Below are 18,890 nucleotides of genomic sequence, written 5' to 3'. Positions count from 1 at the left end.
AGTGTAGAGCGAATTGTGTTATATTTTTTGTTATTTTAACTACTAACCAGTCAAAATTATAATATATTTTGTTAGAAAAAACGCGCCAACTGAGTAACAAAATCTGTTGCCACTCTGTTGTAATCCACTGTTCGGGTGATCCCGGAACCGATTCATCGGAAATTAACTATGATATGTAGAATTATGATAGTAACGTCAAACCACTGTTTTTTTTATTTTGTGTTTATTGAATCCAAAAGATAAAACATTGAGCCCAGTGACTAGTTTAGAACAACATTGAAATTAAAATAATAAAATTATAAACAGGAAAGGTAAAACTCAACTCAAAATTCTACGGAAATAACACTTATTTGTCTGATATTTTTTTTCTTATTTTTGATGTTTCGTTCCAACAGAATCCTCGGCTGATTGTGAGCACTATCACTGTTATTAATTGAAATTGCTTTTCTTTCCAATAGGGTGATATTCAAAACTGAAAAGGCAATAGATGGCTCTTTTTCAGTGGTAGTAAACACGAAATCCTGAAGCAAAGAAAGCACCACGGAAGATGAACTAAACACAAAAAGTTATGTATTCACTTTGCACTTGATTTCTAATCACTACTTTTTTGATCCAGTTTCAAAATTGCAAGTAATTTACGTTTTTCATTATTTTCCATACGTTTTGACAGCTCTCTGACTAGGGCAAGTGTACCATTAGTGGTGCACCTAAGGGAAAACTGCTAAAACACGGTGTTAAGATCATGAAATATATGATTTTAACGTATCATTCGATAGATCTCAAATCCTTCTATCATTCAAATGTATAAAAATCACGATTCATTTGAAATTTCCCTGCAAAAAGCCTTGCACCAATAATAGGAACACTGTTCCTTTAGTGGAGGTATATTTTAAGGATGGTTCCTTTAGTGGCGCAAACCATTGATTTCTTATGGGACCCTCCACTATGGGTACTGATGCACCACTGTAGGTGCAAAGGAGCAAAAAAATTAAGCAAAATAATTGTTTTAAATAGTTTTACGGTTAAATTTCATGAATATTATTCGATTACTTGTATCATTTTCGCATCGTACGTAATACAAAAATATCACATAATCATTTATTAGCGCGAAACATGCCAAAACACACTACCTCCACTATTGGAGCTACCTCCACTAAGGGAGCGTTTGCCCTACCATTCTTCCATGCGCTTGTGTTGAAAGTTTGAGAAACTTGAGAATCCAGCGTAGCGCGATCAGTGAGAGGGATACAAACAACAGTGTCGTCGCTCGGCGGCCAGTGGAAGAAACTGAATGTTCGAAAGGTTGTTGCCTGTACTTTTTGCCGCTGGCGCCAACTGTTAGCGTTTAAGAACGAAATAAACAGTCGTTACCCTATTGACCATATTTCAATCCTGGACTTTCTATAAAAAAATAAATTGGAGGCATTTCTAGGAAATTTGTGTAAGATTTCTTGTTAAGATTCTTCTGCTATTTCTGCAGAAGATAGTCTTGAAATTTACCAGGGACTTGGCGGATCGTTGAGGTTTCTTTAAAAATCACTAACAGGATTTGCAGTTAGTACTTTGCAGAACAGTTTGCTAAAGCACCTTTTCTTCAGGAGTTTTTTTTTTCAAAATTTCAAAACATTGTACCGGTAATAACCTTGAATAAGGAGCTTGGGGATTCCTCTTGGAATTATTTCAAGAACTACCCCAGGAGCTACACCCAAGATTTTTTCAGTCGCTTGAAGAATTGAATTAGACCCACGTTTCTCAACCGGGGATCCGCGGACCTCCGACCTTGTAAAAAGCACGCTAAAGCGAACACCTCACAGCGAGCCGTTTTTCCACCGTTACCAAGGTTGAGAAACAGTGGATTAGACGATTTCAGCGGAATCACTAAAGAAAGAATTACTCTATCTTCATCAGGAAGATCATGGAAAATTTAACGATCATTCTCACATGAGCCAAAATTTAAAGCAATTTATCCGCATTCACACAACACGCATGACATTTATCGTTCGTGGTAGATACGAGCCACGAAAGGAAAAAAAGACAGACATACACCACCCGATCGCTGTGTGTCACCATGTGTTACATTCGCTGACCCACTCTCATTCTGATCAATAAACAAAGGCGAATATTTTCCAATTTCTGTGCTATGTTTGCAACCAAAAGGATGTTCGATGATCCAATATAATTAGATTGTTAAAGGCTGCATTACAGAAAATATGAAAGTTATTACAAATTTTATTCAAAACATAAATCACCCGAATGGCCCGATACTGTTGCAGTCTATGTGAGTTGCTGCTCTTGAACGCTCTCGTATCACGTACCAAACGATAGGGTGAATGTTTGCATTCATAAGGCTCTCCGATTGCGATGTGCCACGAAATTTAATGGTTCGCGAACTGTTACACTCTCCGAATATGGTTCGTTCGGCTTATTCGGATCAAAATCCAAACACTGATCTTCATACTTTCGTTACTAGTGAGTTTCTCCAGGTGTCCTTTCTGGAAATCTTCCAAAATTTATTTCTGGAATTGATTCCTCATGAAATCTTTCATGAGATTCTTCTGGACTTTCTCCAAAAAATAAATTGGATACATCTCTGGGAAATTTGTCTAGCACGTGCTATGGTGAGACACATTTTTATAGATCTCATGTAGCAATGTACCAGCTCAAACAATCACATCTGCACTGGCTCATGCGTCGTCTCATGAGAAAATCTCAATGTGACAGTGCATTTGAGACTCGCATGCGAAGGTTTCAAAAGCAATTAATTAAATTATGGATTACACTGCCTGTTAGCAGTTTGAAAGGACTGACACGGTTCAACGCGGTTGAGTTTCTAGCATTTGAATTGAAAAACTTGTGCTGGCCACCAAAAAAGCATAGGCATAGACCGAAGCCGTATGCTTTCGTGCGGTTATTGTACTAGGCAAACATAACTGCATAAAAGTACTCCTAGTAAGCGCATGTGACGAGCCTCATGAGATGGCTCATGAGACTCGTTCACTAAGATATATTTTGTACCTGGGAGATGCGAAATGAATATCAACAAGCAGCCAGGCTGCTGTCAAACTAAAATTTTCGTAAAAACGATCAAAGTATGCCTGGTCATGATTACGTCGCGCTAAAAATTGTTAAGGTACCGCGGGGCAAGTGGGTAAATGGGGTAAGTGAAAACAATTGATATATTTTACTCAATATGTGAATTAACATTTTAAACTCATGCGTAGACCTTTGAGGTCATTGAGAACATTACGATAGGTAAGAGATTTCTGATATTTTTCAGCCATTATTACATAATAGAGTGAACAATTGTTAACCTGTCAACTGTTACTCCGTAACAAGTTGGCGGCGTACAATCTTATTTTAATATTTTCAGTGGAAAAAAGTTGCGGAAAACATTTTTTTGTACCACTTCTTAGTTGTTCTTTGTGACAGTTTCAAACTGCAATAAAAAAAGTTTTAGAATTAATTCGACGTTGACCTAAAAATAACTAAATTTAAACACCGTCAATTTTCTTATCAGGTGGGGCAAGTGAAAAGTTTATCATTAGAGATTGAATTTGTGTTTTCTCTTTAAGTAGCCATAAGTAAACATGGTTCGCAATTATCATAGAAAAACATAACGTGCTGATAATTCAAGAAACACTATACTCAAGCGTTAAAAGCTATTAGAAATCATGGAAATTCTCTAAAAGATGTTGGCAAACATTACAATATCAATATGTCTACTTCGGGCAGCCAATTAAAAGGAAGACGTTGACTGAAAAGTTACAATATTAGAGAACACACGGAAATCTCGTGGAATGTCTATGTAAAGCTAGTTCAAAACATAAAAATGGGGTATAGGTCTATCCACATAAAAAGATTCTAAATACGTTATTGAAGGATTCCGTTAGATTTCTCCCGAAGAGTTATCCGACGTCATATCCGACTTTCTCAAAAACAAATAACTAGCGGTGGAAATTCTACAGAGCAGAAATGCAATTGCTGTCCTATAATGTAAGAATTAACATTGGAAATGTTGCAGTTATAATGTTGTCGAATCATTTCAACTAACATAACTAAACGGAAGAAAATTGAAGTGAAAAGAATAACATTTTCTTTGTTTACATGTTACTTATGTTATTGTTCATTGGGAAGCCTCAACAAGTGTTAAAGCTAATAGAAATCGTGAATATAACTGTTTGTTTTTGAATTTATTGTTCAAAACGGTAAACTTTTCACTTGCCCCACTTTTGGAGCAAGTGAAAAGTAAGGAGACATTTTTCAAAAACTTTTTCTGTATTTTATTTTTTAATTTTTCATAAAAATAAATTTCAGCATGCTGCTTATATATGGTGGGAGTCAAGCTAAAAAATATACACAACCTCATTTGTTTCAATTTAAAGTCTCTAGAATTGGAAGAATCTCAACTATGCGAATTCCATTACCCACTTGCCCCACGGTACCTTATACAATTTATGTAACATAGAGACCGCCAACTGTTGAAGAAAAGTTGAGATTGGCCCAAATTATGCATAAGTTTTTTACAACTGTTCTAAAATATTTTCCTTACTTACGTAGAGCCAGAAACTTTCTGATTTAGTATATTTATTTGCATTGAACTAATGAAGCTTTGTGTGAAATATGTTAGGTATGCGCTTTGAATGTGGTTTCCTGCGAGACAAGCAAACAAACAACGGTTAGCACTCTTGGAATAGATTGTGTTTAATTTGAACGACCTAAATGTTCGAGATCAAAACTCAGCTGAATTCACATAAAAAATCCACTTGTTTTGAATTGGCCATTTTGAAACACCAATTTTTATTCCTTAAAAAGGTTACGGAAGGGTTAATGATTGCACCTATTTCTACACAAGTTTCTTCAGGGATTAGATTCAATTCAATTCAAAAATGCCTTGTGTACTATAATAATAAGGTGATATATTCCGAAAACTGACAGCTACTTGACGACGTCATTCCTATCCACCTCGAACAAATTTGCGAAAAAAATGATCTAGTGGTCCAGAAGGTATATGGTACGATAGGAGTGACGTCACATGTTTACAATCAAACTTAATGTTTACATCAGTAAAGAGCCTGCCTTGTTAATTTTTATGCCGTGGACTGAAGGAATAGCTGAGAGCGCTATGTATAAATGTTTGATACAGCCTACTCTTCCTTACACAATATTCCGTATCTGGATTTCGAGATGTGAAACCATACCTCTCTAGCAAAGAAAAACGATTAGGAACTGTTCGTATTATTAGATAATCAAACTCCAAATCGTGGCATGCAGTACAATTCATTCACAGCCAATTCGCTTTCGTTTTGCCGATGGCATCGTGGTCGTTGAACACTTTGAATAAAATTCATTAAATTGCCGCTTATAATCCTCAATTAGCAGATAGTCTCTCTTGCTTCGATGACACGAATATGTCACGCTACTGCATGGCACTGCACCAGCGTACCTAACCTAACATGTACGATTTCAGCCACAATCTCCCAACTTTCCCTCTTGATCAAAAATCGTGACCGACCGGGGCATGGTTTGTAACTCCCGCTCTGCAACCGAACCGCGAAACGGTGAAGGAAATAATCAAGATCATTGCTTTTTTATCGCATACTTTCCTCCGAACTATATCACGTAATACCGTAACATTAGAAAGGCAAAGAGAAGGCACTTTTTCCAAGCATTGCGTCGGAGCGGTATGGGACTTACCCTAAATTAATATAATTAGACCGAGAGCACTCGTGGAAGACGACATCATGACGGTGTGGGGCCATGACCGATGGAATTGTCCGGTTTCCCGCCGACGACGACCGGTATCGCTAAATGGAGCGCGAACGTTGACACTCGCACTAGCCGGTGTACGGATGCTCTTCTTCTGCTTCGCATTACGTCCCCACTGCGACAGAGCCTGCTTCTCACTTTAGTATTCTTATGAGCATTTCCACAGTTATTGACTGAGAGATTTATTTGCCAAAGTTTCCATTTTTGCATTCGTATATCGTGTGATAGGTACAATGATACTCTATTCGCAGGGATGTCAAGGGAACTTCCATTGCGAAAATATCCTGGACCGATGGGGAACCGAACCCGTCTGGGAACCTTCAGCTTTTCTTTGTAGTCGCGCACTATCACTATGCTAAGGAAGGCCACGGATGCTCAATTGATGTTAAATTCCTGTTGCTCTTTTTCGTTACTCAACGCAAAACTTAATGTTTGTTCTTGTCAAGCCCAAACACACCGTCGTCATCCTCGTCGTACGATATGCGACACGATGAAGTGTAGTCGCGGATGTCTTCTTGGAAACATTAAACCTTACCGGTTGACTACACACACGCGGCTGTGATCTATGCACTGTTGATTATCACGGAACTGTTTTTATGCTTCAGTGGTGCACAGCGAACTCGACGACATAATCTAGCAAATTGTGGAGTAGTTGACACAGCAGACTTTCCATTTCTAGTAAAGCTGTACCAGTATTCGAACGTTTTGTAGCTATTTCGAAAATTTTGCTGTGATTTCTGCCATCTCTAATCTCGACGATCACCTATCTATTATGTATTTGACTTGCATCTTCTTGACATGTGATATCCATAACGTCAAATTAGTGAACTCATGCATCGGTCCATGGTCGTTTGGCATAATGGCCGTTTTGCATAATGGTCATTTGGCATAATGGTCATTTAGCATAATGATTGACTTAGAATGAATATCGGCATTTTTGAAGCTTTTACCGAGATCAACACCAACAAGCCCATAGCAAACTTTTTTGGTAGTTTCTCAACAAGCGTGATGTTCGTTCAGGGATTTTCCAAGCTATGAATGTCTAAAATTGTTGTGACATTAGAGAGCATAACTAAATAAACTATGAGTGTAAATAAAATTTTCACTACATCCCAGAACATAGAGTATCTTTGAGCTTGATGCGATATACATATTTGAAAATAGTAAATTGGCAAAGAAAGTTCGCAGTTATTAATAAACGGAACGCTCATAGAATATTTCGCTGCAGATCAAGCTCTGCCCCAGTTTGGACGTAACACTTGATGAGAAAAGACGGGAAAATTTATTTGCAAAATATTAAAGCTCTAATCCAAAGATCTATTACTACAGCATATTGCAAAAATAGCCTATATGCGAGAGCAGATTATATTTCGTTTGAAATGTTTAAGGCTCTAACACAAAAAAATCTTCTTACAACATTCCTTACATGAACAAAACATAAAAAAAATATTTGTGGCAACATTTTTCAACAATTCAATATAAATTTTAATTCTGAAAGTGTCCATCAAAAACACCGACTATTATCGAAAGATAGGAAAATTTGTGATTTTCATAATATTTTTACAGCATATCTCAAAAGGGGATCACGCGTTTGCAAAAAAAAAGTTGAATATTGGTAGGTTCTACAGTAATTATCATAACAGCACGTCTTGCAAGAATTGATAAAACAGCAAAATATAAAAATGGTTAACATTTAGATTTTTCGAAAATTAAATTTAAAACAGTAAAAATTTAAAACAGTATAAATATGTATAAAGAACAGCCTATTTTTAAAAGAAGGCAAAGTTTATTATTAAACAAATAGAAGATTGGACGCCAAAAAATATATCAACAATTGTGTTCAGAATCATCGAAGTGATTGTGCTACTTTTCCCCGAAAGTCGGTTCCCCTAATGCCAGTTCTTCGAATGACTTTTTTCCCCGAAAAGTGGTGCAGTTTAAATAGGTGCTATAACAGTCTTCAGTGGCTGGATAGTGAAAAAGAAAGAACCATAAGCAATCAAAAGAAGAAAGTATTCTGTCATTCTCGGCTACACACATGTTGGCAAAAATGCTGAGAACGGTAAAACTCGAAAGAGTCGCCAATTAAATAAAGAATGGTGCATATTAGATGACCAGTTCGTTCACCACCCTGAAATGTATAAAATTTCGACAATTATAAGTGCTAAAAACTTTCCGGGGAAATGGGCTTATCGGGAAAACGGGATATTAGGAAAACTGGCATTCGGGGAACTGGCGTTCGGGGAAACGACATTTGGGAAGTCATAACCCATCGAAGTAACTTATGCTTCTTCTTCTTCTTCTTCTTATTGGCATTAACGTCCCCACTGGGACAGAGCCAGCTACTCAGCGTAATGTTCTAAAAGCACTTCCGCAGTTATTAACTGAGAGCTTCCTTTGCCTTAGTTGCCATTTTTGCATTCGTATATCGTGTGGCAGGTACGATGATACTCTATGCCCAGGGAAGTCAAGAAAATTTCCATTAGGAAAAGATTGCATTGACTGGATTAGTTTGGATAGAATGATGTTATCCAGTCGGTGGTTCGTATATATCTGCTTTATTCAAAAATCATTTCCTTACGCTAGCCTTCCTACTGAGTGGCGTGACACATACTTTCTGCTGTGTAAGCATTTGGTAGTTCATCGTTCTACAACGGCTGAATGTTATGATTATCCAGCATAACATTCTGTCGTTCGACTTCTACTTCTACCGATCGCGTTCCACAGGCGTAGTCAGGGGTGTATCCGCCACACGCCCTATTTATTTATTTTTAAATTTTTATCTTATAGTTGAAAATTTAAAACATTTAGTTTATAATGGTTGAAACGTAAAACATTTAGTTTGAAATACATGGACCGACTGGGAATCGAACTCAGACACCTTCAGCATGGCTTTAAAGCCGCGGACTCTAACCGCTCGGCTAAGGAAGGCCCTGCAAGGAAGTAACTGCAGTAGTCGATTTCTCTTTTCGCTGATAACTTGAGCAGATGAATGTCGCCCTTTTGTCAGTTGGAAACAATAAAATATTTTAAAAATATAGCTCCAAAGAACAGCCTATGTATAAAAGAAAATGAAATTCAATTAAATTTTAATTCAACAGTTTTTATACCTATAATTTTGGTTACATCATATTCAGGGTAAATTTGTGCTAAATATATCGAAGTGCAAAAAAATATTCCAATAGTGAACCTCAAGAGAAGAATTTATTGTTGAGAGAAGGGTAATTTCAGGATAATAAAATACTCTTGGCAATAACTTTCCTAATATGCTTGTTGCATAAAGGTCATATTGTATCAATTGACTCCAAAATAAGCCTGGTGTCATCAGAAAGATTAGAATAAGAAAAAGAATAGAAACGTACAAACGAATGTCATCTTAAGAAATTATTGGTTTCATACTCATTATGCCAAACGACTATTATGCCAAACGACCATTATGCCAAACGACTTTATGCCAAATGACCTACCATCATTGTGGAATGGTATTTTTTATGAAATACTACTGACACTGACACAACGTAGACCATTTTTGTAGTCTTTACCCCTTTTCTTTTCGTAGAATCATTACCATACGAATTCTTGAAAATTTGTATGTAGTGCAGACATCTGTAATATTTTTCCATATTTTATAAGTGTCATTGCATTTGTGTGCATAGCAAAGTTTCAAATTCTCAATCCGGAGATGGCGAATTCGATTCCCGGACCAAATCTTTTTAAATGAGACATTTTTTACGACTTTCTGGACCAGCTATATGATTGTGTATCTTAGTATACTAATTTGTGTTATTGCAGGCAAACTTATCTCTTCACTTAGGAAAATTTATGAAAATGGAGAGCCCAAAAAAGAAAAAGATAATTATCAAACCCCAAACAAGAACCAATTTAAAATTTTCATTAAAAAAAGCAATTCATCCGATTATGAACCGATCACAGAAGTGATAATGAACAATTGTACGGGGAGAAACTGGGTGAGCATAATCGTAAAAATGCAACCGGACGCACGCAACTATGTGTGCTATTATAACTCGGCGACGGAATCAAGTTTGCAGCGGCGCGTGGATCATCGTTGCAAAGCGCATCCGACATCATCTTCTGGTGCAGCAATACCATCCTAATAATCGACTGCAGTAAATGATGATGATGATGAGGCGATGCGGTTGATGCGGACTGATCACCGGACGAACTGCAGTGGTCCAGATTTGAGAAATCATAACAAAAATTTTGCTTTCTCGATATTTTACTACACTTACCTATGAACAGTGTTTTGGAACATGATATATAGGGTTAAAGATTTTATTTTGGGCATGATTACAATATTTTGGTTTTCATAGACCAATTTTTTAACAAAATCTCTGTTTTTCGAACATTTTGAGTCTTTTAGCTGTTTCAAAAAACGCAATTTGTATGGAATAAAGTAGCTGTCCTGTGGGCATCGTAGCCGTGCGGTTACAAGTTACGTAAAACAACTTATGTTATTTTTAACTGGTGTTGTTAGAAATGTGTAATAATCTTATTATGTGATTTTGGTCGAGATGTTTGACTTTGGTTTTCAACTTCAAACTATGTTTTTCTCAGCTTTTTAAAAAACTGTACTTCTGTGGAGGGACGGATGAACGCGTTGATGATCAGCATGTGAGTGCAGTAATGCAGCGTTAAATAAATAATTACCATTTTAAGGAGGCCACTACGCTACATGCTCTTCGGGAATGTGACAAGAGCCAAGCAATGGATTGTGTGGAACACGTGCCGGTATGGTCATGACATAATTTTTTTCACCTCGAAGATATTAACCCAGTGGGACGACGAGTCTCGTGGAGTGATTGCGGATAGGGACTGGTTTTGCTTCGCTTTTGAAAACTTCGCTTAATGTGATTGCCACACGCAACGGAAAGTGCATCCAAGAAACGCATCACAACGCATCGGTCGCAACAGCGCAAAAGAACCTCCGAGTCAATCCCAAAATAGAACACTTTATTTTTAATCTAAATCTCTACGGCTTAGGCTTATATGGTTTCGGGTCCCTTAAGATCTGGTGAGCTGCGCCGTTCTCTGCTGCCAGTACTGTGTTATTCCCTTTAATGCGATCCAAATGTGCTATCCCCAAATTGGGAAACTGTCTTTAGCTATCTAACGCGCTGTAAATTAGGAACTGCCCTCAGCATCTTCGCCTCGGTGATGATGGTTTATGTTGTTTTCGTTTCCCCAAACTGCCTATGGAAAGACGGTTCAACTCTATGGCCGTCCAAAGTGCAATCTAAATTTACGATTCGCCGGTGTATCAGTAGGAGCTACATGCGTGCTATGGCGTGTTAGTTATCAACCGTTCCAAAATGCATTTGGAGAACGAATGATTTTTTTGATAACACAAAATATTTCTAAAATATACGGCAATTGGGTTGCATTTTACGCCTATCGAGCGGTTTAGCCTAAATTTGACTAGAAGCCACTTTTAAATCTGACGATGGACTACAAACATAAATAATTTATAACTGTATACCCTATCTCTTCTTATGCATTTCCATTGCTTCATATAAACATTTGAATCTTCTATATTAATAAAAATGGAGTGGTGTTTGTATGTCACGATATGGATTGCGAACGGGCTATCAAATTTTAATAATTCTTTCACTAAAAAGTTCGTTAAGTGCTCCGACGATTTTGTGTGCAGACAGCAAAAAAAAGTAATATCACGTCATTTTAGCTGCACAGTAGTCCCGTCGCAAATATGATGTACTATTACATCTCTTAAACGTACAAAACCAGCCGACGACAGTTGAGAATCGGGGTCTACTTTGAGAAATTAACAAAAAAAGATGCAAAAGTTTAAGTGGGATTCGAACCCTGGTCCAGCAAGTGCTTGTTGCGTCCGATACCTCTCGGTTATCTCACCACACTGAGGGAAATGAATCCAATTACCTACAAGTTTTGTGTTCCTATTCGAAATGAGCATCTCGGTATTTTCTTCGATCGAATTCTGTTTGAACATTTTTTTTGAATATGCTTAAAACCTTTTGGGAACAAAACTCGTTATATAGTCACGAGAAATAAGTGTCAGTACTTGTTTTGAATAAATTTTAACATTTCGGAAGACTCAACTGTAAACATTGGGCCGGTATCAGCAAAAATTACTCATTGATAAAAATCATGGCATGATTTGGCTGCTCACCTTCCTGGTATTACTCAATTTTTCGATACCCGAATGTGATACGGCATGCATGAAAATTGCATGCAATATGATGCATGCGAACATTATCGCCTAGCACTTGCTATGACGATGATGGCGTCATTATCAGCAGTAGTGCTCGGTAGAAGTAAACAGGAAGAGCAGCTGTAGAACACGCAACCGAAACTGACACGCTTTCAATTTCGTTTGTAATTCGTACCCAAAATCGCTTACCCGTTTTTGAAGATGACGACGATACCGGAGTTGACGTAACCCATGTCGGTGTAATTCTGTGGAACCCAGTGTTCAGAGTCCCCGATAGCAGTTAAGAATTAATGACTGTCTTCGACAAGAAAACCCACTCACAGGATCGAACCCCTTTCGTTGGAAGTCTGTTCAAAAACAAGAGTTATCTGAAGAGATAGCTTACTATAGAGCGACGGCGTAAATAACAACTTCGATGGCGCGTGGTAGAACTTGTTTCGCATTGGAAGTCCCCCCACACTATTCGAGACTTGATTAAAAAGACATTTTGGGCGAGTCGAACGACGTAATACCAAGCGACTAAATCAGAATTGGAGCTGTTCTGAGATCTTAACGTGTGCATTTCTGCATATTATTTTGTGAAATATTTAATACGACTTCATGTTAGTAAATGTTTGTCGTTACTGCAAATTAAACAACAAACATAATCATACATTTTCTTGTTTTTTTTCAAACAAATTTAAAGCTTTTTTATTTTTTTTTTAATTCCTTTATTAGTGTCATTTCCAATATAACATTCATTTCTTATATCTTTATCTAGGTGATCTGTGTTAGACAACACTATCATCCTAATTTGGTAAAACTAAATTTTGCTTTTTTAACATTTTGTTAACAACATATGTATTACATTTCATTTGCCGTAGCATATCAGAATTTTTACAGGTGAGTTGATTGCACAAAAAAGGCTTTCAATTAAATTAACCCAAATGTATAACGCATTAATCACGACAATAGAAGATTGCAACTATTTTTTCTAAAATTGTTCATAATTTTATTTGACGTTTTTCAACATTGTATATTCTATGTAACTCATTCCAGGGAGCGGACTTCAGAATCATTTTCAAAATTTTATTTTTAATGCTCTATAGCAGCATTTTTCAAATCGGGCTCTCCGGAAATTTGGTGCTCCGCGAAGCCTCGGCAAGTGCTCCGTGACAGCTCATAAAATTTTTAAATATGTTTCAAAATATCTTAAACTTAAACCTTTCATTTTAAATTACACTAAACATTTGATCGAAAATTCGTTCCAAATATATTCAACAACAATTGAAACAAGTTGATTCCAAACGAATCATTATTTCAGGGCTGGTATCGACTATGTGTCTGCGAAATAAGAACTTTAGAGCCAACCGCCTGGAAAATAGACCAGATAGATACCAAGCAGAAACAGAAAGAAACTATACAGGAACCAAAACAAAAAACAAAAGTAATCCAATAGAAACCAAAGAATACTGAAATAATCTCTGGTGTGATACCTGAAATTAAATTTTGAAGGTTCCAAGGTGATTTACTTGAGAAATGTTTGGAATCGTTGCAGGAGTAAGCTCTGGATACAATGCTGAATAAATTTCCATATAAATTTGTGGAGAAACTTAGCGAGGAATCTTATAATGAATTTATTTAACAATTTCTATCAGAGTTTCATCTTGTTGATTTCCTGAAACAATAACTGCAAAAATTGACATCAACGAATTTCTTTAAAAATGTGGCACGATGATGTGCTCTACGGAACTCTATGGCGGGAATTAAAATAAGTAGAAAATTCTCTGGAGGAAATCTTTGACTATTCTACACTCTCAAAAATAATGAAAATTACTGTGGACGTAATTTACTTTATGACTGAATGACACATGATGTAAGTCCTGAAACGACACAAAAACGTTTTCTTGAAGGTGTATTGAACAAAATATGTAATTTTACATGTTGTTTTATATGGACACGGAATCGATGGCATTGTGATCGACATTTTGCGTATCAGACCCAGACATGACTTTTTGGGAGTGTGTATGGAGACATTTTCAGAGTAATCCCTGTGGTGTACTTCCTGGTGCAATTCCTTCATGCATTTTGTCAAAAATCACTGGATGAATTCCTGGGAAAATTGGTAAAGAACCTCTAGAGAAATTTTATGGAAGGATGTCTGAAGGAGCTCCTTGAAGTACAGTACTGACCCGATTTTGTCTACCCCCGATTTTCTCAGCATTTTGACCCTATTTTGTCAGCCTATTTTAAATTTGTAAAAAAATTGTTTTCGTCATTTTTTACCACGTTTATATTAAAATTGATGATGATGTTTGATGTCATGCACACATGGGCGTAGCCCAGTAGGGGGGCTGGGGGCAAGAAGGACACCTTAAGATATATAGGTTCAAATCATGGTTGATTAGCACAATTTTTAAAGATTATTCCAGTGTAGGGGCAAGCTCAGCTCTTGTTCTAAGTGCTGTTATCGATAGATTTCAAAAATATAAGAAACACATGATGATTTGAGATTTTTGAAAATGTCCCTTCTTATGAGGTTTTTAAACGAGCCACGGGGCAAGAGTGCCACTCGTATGGGGCAAGAAGACCACCAGAGCAAAATGCCACAAATTTTGTATATTATTATTTCCCCGCCTAAAGGATAAATTGTAGAGTAAGTAAAGATAAAAACTGAGGGATAAAAAATTGACTTATAGTTAAATAGTAATTTTACGAAATTAATTTAGTTTTCATCTTATTTGACTGTAACAATAATAGTAAAAATTTTCAGAAACCATTTTGAATGTCCAAGATAGTTTATTTTGATTTTATTTAGTAGGAAACATTGATTGAATGCAATATTAAACAAGAAAAATATAAATTCGTTTGATTTTATATGAGAAAATTGCGGTGTCCCTCTTGTCCCATAAGACATACTGTTATTATATATGTAAAATTTAATGTCAAAAGGACTTTTTCGAAAAAAATTCCTCACAGTTATATTAAACAATTGAAAATCATCAAAACTGTGCGGAAAAATCAATATGTTTTGTATTTATTGGGAGTCAAACCTTGTTTTCCAGTCTTACATTCTTATAATATTTCACATATTTTGCGTTGGTGAGTTAAAGACATTTTTCTAATTTTTTGTACTAAACATTTTTAACTGTAATATTTACACAACCCCCAATTAGTACTCAATTTATACTTATCCTGCGTTAAACATCAAAAAATTGATTTGAACTAGGTAAAATTAGAGGTGGCACTCTTGCCCCGGGTGTCCTTCTTGCCCCATGTCCCCCTACCGGGTTTGGTCTTCGGGGGCCCGGATCAGATCTCATATAGGGGGCCCTTTTGTACAAAATTCAGCACGTTATGGGATTACAAGAACCAACGAATTGAATTTGAGTTTTGAACGAAATGGTTGGTCTAACGATATGAGGGACCCAAATGCATAGTGGTGTAAGTGACATTTTCGGTTGTGAGATAGGTATATAGGGAAAGTGTACCAGTTATGGCCATAGTGGTTCCCTATTTGGCCATATGTGAAGTTTCGATAACCTTTACATTTTTAATCTTTTCGAATGTTTTAACATCAAGATATATCCTATATCTTACTGCTAAAACACAAACAACTTTTCAAAATGTGGAGACTTTCAAGTTATCCCGTATGGCCAAATAGGGAACCACTATGGCCATAACTGGTACACCTACCCTACATTGAAAAATTCAACTGTTTTCCAACTTTCCAATAGGTGTTTTTTTCGGTCCAATGGGGAAAATATAACAATTCGTAGAAGATTGGCTCGTTTTTTGGCTTCCACATAATTTGTATGGAGTGAAAAAAGCTGAAAATGTTTAAAGCCCTTTTTCTCCAAAGCTTCTTCTGATTTTATTTACTGCAAGTTTCCAGTTTGTCAGGAAAGGCAGGAAAAAACATATTTTTGCAATTTCTCATCGTAATAGGCTGTTTTTCATAACGCCAATCTGGCATGAAACGTCCTACTTTCCTGCACTGAGGTATGCAGTGCGGAAATAGTCATTACGCAACTGAAACAAGTGCTGTAATGATTCATTACGCAACGCTTTCTCATAACGCAACTGTTTTGAGTTGCGTAATGAATCATTACACAACAATTTTTCAGTAATTGTAAAATGATGGTGAATGCATTCAGATATAATTTCTGTTACCCTTGAGTGGTCTTCTACGAAATTGCAAAAAATGTTGTACGTAACTTGTTGCAGAACTCGATTTTTACAGCACTTGGTACATCGACCCTGGATGCTTTTAAGGCTAAGTATTCCGACATTCGTTTTGGCAGCTATGTTGACATTGCAGCCTGCAATTTCAAAGTAATGAAACTCAGTCTTCATAGTTGATATTGATACGGAAAAGTATCACTATATGCTCTTACATACACAAAGTATGCTAATAAATTTTCAGTTACTTTATTGAAATACCAACTGATTTTCTTTAATTCGATATTGTGACTCGATTTAGCAACAATCTTCAACGATGCGTACAAATTTCAATGACTACTGTACCTCAAAAGACTTGCATTAAAATAATGTCTCCGTCTCGAAAAGAGACCCGCAATTTTGGTATAGTAAAAAGTCGGTAATGACTTGTAAATGTTGCGTATGCAAAATCTATTGCTGAGGATTGAAGTCATGATTTTTTGGTGAATACAGAACAAACCACACCTTAAGTTTTCAAGAGCACAAATATCGCTCCGAAAAACAAAAGTCAGTAAATTTTCAAACAACCTCAACTATGTCGTTTACGACCACCATATTTCGAGAAAAACGGTGAAAACCAAATTTAATTCCTTTTCAATGTGGGATTGTCCCAATTTAAGCCAACAGTGGAGCAATTTTTAAATCTTAGAGCACATCTATCCGGTTTTCAAAATCAAATGTTTTTCAATCCAATTTTTAATAGAATAATAGACTAGAACTTTTCGGATTTCATACGTAGTCGCAATATTGAGCAGGTACTCCGCACAATAATTAAATTTAAAAAAGTGCTCCGCGACCTAAAGTGCCTGAAATCATCTGCTCTACAGAGCATTCTTCCAGGTATTGCAACAGGTAGTCCATATTGGTATAGCAAACAGCATGGCTGGCCTGAAAAAAAAGAGCCTTTGGTTTATGTGGAAATATTATAAGTTGAGTTTGAAAGCATTATTAGAAATTTTCCATTTTTGCAAGTATGATGAAAAATAAAAATTCAAACTTTTTTGCAATCTACTACAGATCTACTACTTCGTCCTTTGGCAAAGAGGTCTGTGTCATCCGCAAACAAGGATTTTCACATCCCTGAGGTTATTTAGGTAAATCGGATGTAACCAATATTGTATAATATTGACCCCAAGGTAGCATTTGAGAAACACCAGCTCTTGCAGGAAGTCTTGGAGTTCTCTTAATTAACCTGAAGTGTACGGTTTTACAGATAACAAATCCCTGTCGAATGCTTTTTATCCGTCTAGAAGAGCAAGACCTTCAGATTTGTTGGAACGAATCAAATTTTTTTGATTTTTTTTTTCAATAGTTTTTAATTCTTCCATATCACTCTCCCAGGAATTTTCAAAAACGTTCTCTTGATTGAGAATGCTTTCGAAATCCTGAGTAACTTGATTTTCATTTGAACTAGTGACTGCTAAATTAAAATTGAGCGCTTTTAAACTGCATAGCAAGCTTATGAGCTTTTTTTACAATTAGTAATAATTTGTTTTCCTCTTTTAATGCCGGTATTGGCTCCTGTGGATTTTTCAAAATTTTAGATAATTTCCAAAAGGGCTTAAAGCTAGGATTCAAATGAGAAATTTCATTTTCAAAATTTTTGTTACTTAATTGTGAAAATCGTTTTTTAGCTTCTTTCTACAGATCTTGCCATATAATTTTTATAGCAGGATCGCGAGTGCCAAATTTCCCTGGCTACGATCACAGGGTTTGACGGTGCCAAACTAGAAGGTGCACCATAATAATACCCGTCTGTGAAACATATCACCTTCCCAATACTTTGGCACACCTCTAACGGTTCATGATTTATCATGAAACGGCTGCATTCAGGCGGAGGATCTGTTAATATGTTTCGGCATATCCTCTTCGAACGGAGGGACCGCCAGGGCTCATTAGTTACTTATAAACCAGCGCTGGTTGTTGATGGTTCAGTTCGTTTACCACGAGCTGTAGCATCCTTTGTACTAATCAGTAATGGTTGTTAAGTTTCGAAGCAAACGTGTGATCAATCGTTTTATAATGCAACATAAGAATAGGTGTTTGGTGGAACTGCGCGCGTTGTTATTAAATTTAGTGATTGTGAGGGTGCTAACAGTGATTTTATAATAAAATCTATGGTGATGAAAATTTGAAAATGAAATTGGAAGTGATTCTGATAGTTTTGTTAAAAATATAATAATGATGATGTATAATGATGTGAACTCTACTAATTTAATAAAGGCCATAATACATTTTGCAATCATTTCTCTGAATATAAACATTATTGCCTAGTTCTTCAAACATGCATGATAAAAGTGTTAATAATGACAGCGAGTGCAGAAGAACGGATCTAAGTGATTTTATTTTACTGTAACTTTCTTGATAGTGCTTAATTGTAGTTTGAATAGTAATGACTCTACAGCAATAAAAATAATGAAACATTTAAATTGAGTATCTTTTAATTACTTAGTAATGCTAACAGATGGTAAATGGTAATAGCAATGAATTTATATGAAAATGGTGTGATGTGAAAAGTGATATAATAGAAAGTATATCTGAAGTGTATTACGAAAGTTGAAGAGTGATAATCGGTGATATAGGGTAAATCGCCAATTGTTGAACGGTCAAAATGCTCGCTAATTGTTGAACACGCCATAAGGAATACATGGGCTGTTCAACAATAGGCGACGTTTTTAGCCGTTCAACATTAGGCGACTTGCCCTACGTGATAGTG

The 18,890-nt window shown here is 36.3% G+C and overlaps 1 protein-coding gene across 1 annotated transcript in view; it reads left to right on the top strand.

Annotated features, from left to right (window-relative positions):
* The window catches only part of LOC5574609 (disks large-associated protein 1), a 172,848-nt gene that overhangs the window by 74,185 nt on the left and 79,773 nt on the right, over positions 1–18,890 (top strand). The window lies entirely within an intron of this gene.

This window comes from Aedes aegypti, chromosome 2 (genome assembly GCF_002204515.2).
Source record: "Aedes aegypti strain LVP_AGWG chromosome 2, AaegL5.0 Primary Assembly, whole genome shotgun sequence".
Classification (NCBI taxonomy): Eukaryota; Metazoa; Arthropoda; class Insecta; order Diptera; family Culicidae; genus Aedes; species Aedes aegypti.
This window is presented reverse-complemented; position numbering and strand designations above follow the sequence as displayed.